The 2,405-nt window shown below is 42.7% G+C and overlaps 1 pseudogene; it reads left to right on the top strand.

Moving 5' to 3' along the window:
- Window positions 1-238: 238 nt before the first annotated feature.
- On the top strand, window positions 239-2,143 carry LOC146701194 (E3 SUMO-protein ligase KIAA1586-like; annotated as a pseudogene).
- The last annotated feature ends 262 nt before the right edge of the window (window positions 2,144-2,405 follow it).

Below are 2,405 nucleotides of genomic sequence, written 5' to 3'. Positions count from 1 at the left end.
TGAATGGGAAACTCGCCTGAAACAAAGTATAGGTTTTCATTATGTGAATAATTTTAAAATCTTAGCTCAAACGGCTGCAAAACCTGTTTGCCCAGCACGGGGATATTGAGTTCTATAAGATAAAGCCATAAACACAGTGCTTTAAGTGGGCCGGTACGCGCCGGTACTCAGTACCGCCACTTCTAAATATAGCTCTTGAGAGTACCGCCACCTCGCCATGCGCCCAGGACGTGCTTTTAGCGTACCGGTACTCTCATTTGCACATCTGTTATAATCGTTTGGCTGCGCTGCCGCTTTTCAGAGCGCCCTTCACAAGCACGCTTCCTAATTCGTCCCACCGAGAGCAGAGACTACATTACCCATACACCAATGTGTTTTACAAGTGAAAAGCGCATGCGTCGCTTTTGCCGTTGTCATGTCAACAACTCAACGTGGTCCGGAGAGTGTGTGTAAAACGCGCAAACAGCTGCTCGTTAAAATACAAAAACAATGAACACTTAATATGCTCTCCTGGCTTCAGACTCTGACTAGTAAAAGAACAAGGTCAGAATCAGAGGACTCGCTGGCTGACACCCCACCAAGCCAGAATGATATCGCTGCAGGTCAGACGCAAGCTAACGAAAGCTGCACTAGTGTCGCAGCCGCGGACGACGGCACTTTTGGCGACGACGAGGACGAGAATGACACCATTTCTACCGATGACAACAGCCGCGTTAGCGAGCATGAGTGGCCAGAATGTTGGTCCCAAGCACAAGTCCGGTATTTCTCCACAAATTACAAGTGGCTGATCAGCAGAAATCAAAAGTTGGGTTGTAGTGTGTGTAGTCAAGTTTGTGCTCGCGTGGACATGCAGCAAGGGCAGAGAGTGTCGCAGGAGTGGAGTGGGTGCTTAATCTCGTCTTTTGGAAGGGACAAGGCTGCACAACAAAACTCACCACGAAAGAAAATAAAAGAGCACAGAGACTCAATTTATCACAAGAAAGCAGTTGAAATAAAAGAGAAGGCAACACAAAATACAATGCAAAAACACATTGAAGATATGAGAAAGGCTGACTACGCTTCAACTTCAATGTGTTTAGAGCAGCTTATAAGATTGGCAAGCATGGGCGTCCCTTTACAGACATGCCAATAGATGTCCAGTTGCAAGTCTTAAATGGTGTCAAGATGGGCAGAGTTTTGCACTCTAATAACTCATGTGCAAATATACTGGATCACATTGCAGCTGAAATGAAAAAGAAGGTAGTCAATGACATAGTGATGAATGAAAGAAAATTGTGTGTGCTCATTGATGAATCCACTACAATAAGTGGAAAGTCTGTGCTTGTCGTGTGCCTGCGGTCAGCTATTTCCAGTGAAAATCCAGACACAATACTTTTTGAACTGATTGAGCTGCAGGGGACCACAGCAAAGGACATCACTGAAGCACTGTTAGGATGTCTTCATAATAATGGCTTTGACCCTCACTACCTACAGGAACATTTGTTGGCATTTGCTTGTGATGGAGCCTCAGTGATGCTTGGGAGGAAAGCAGGAGTTGCTGCACAGCTTTGTTCCAAATTCCCTTACCTGTTTGTCTGGCATTGTTCCAATCACAGACTGGAACTGGCAGTTTGTGATGTTTTGAAGGAGGTAGGAGGAATCAACCACTTTAAAATATTCTTAGATCAGCTTTACTCCCTCTACCATGCATCACCAAAAAACCAAAGGGAGTTAACCGAGAGTGCTCACAATGTTGGACAACGTCTCCTTGTGATAGGCCGTGTTTTATCAGTGCGTTGGGTTGCTTCAAGTGAGAGAACAGTGAAAGCAGTATGGGAGAACTACCAAGCTCTGCAGGTACACTTTACAAGTGCTGCTGCTGATAGCAGCAGTGACTCAAGAGAGAGAGCAAAATACAAATTAGTTTATAATTTATTTTATGTACATTTTGTTAAAAAAAATTTCAATACCTTTTTGCACATTTTATTTATGTTCAGTAGCTCTTTCTAGCCCAAGCAAATCCACAAACTAATAAAATGATTTATTATTTTGTATAAGGTTGTCTGTTGACTGTTGTATATAAAACCCATTCAATATAGTTGTTGTTACCTCAGGGGAGGCGGAAAAAAAATAGAGTACCGGCACCTCTTTTGGGCCACTTAAAGCACTGCATAAACATGTTTGTCTGAGTCTTCCATCAAAAGTTACAGCGATTTATATGAAGTTGTTCAAAAACGCTTTATTTCGCCAAGACAATGCGTTTCTCACTGTTACATGCATTTGAATGGGAAACTCGCCTGAAACAAAGTATAGGTTTTCATTATGTGAATAATTTTAAAATCTTAGCTCAAATGGCTGCAAAACCTGTTTGCCCAGCACGGGGATATTGAGTTCTATAAGATAAAGTCATGAATACGTATATCTGA

Source organism: Copadichromis virginalis, linkage group LG9 (genome assembly GCF_057382275.1).
Source record: "Copadichromis virginalis isolate Kocher_CV1m ecotype Utaka linkage group LG9, C_Virginalis_male_GT1.1, whole genome shotgun sequence".
Classification (NCBI taxonomy): Eukaryota; Metazoa; Chordata; class Actinopteri; order Cichliformes; family Cichlidae; genus Copadichromis; species Copadichromis virginalis.
The sequence above is the reverse complement of the archived record's forward strand: the minus strand, read 5'-3'. Positions and strand labels throughout refer to the sequence as shown.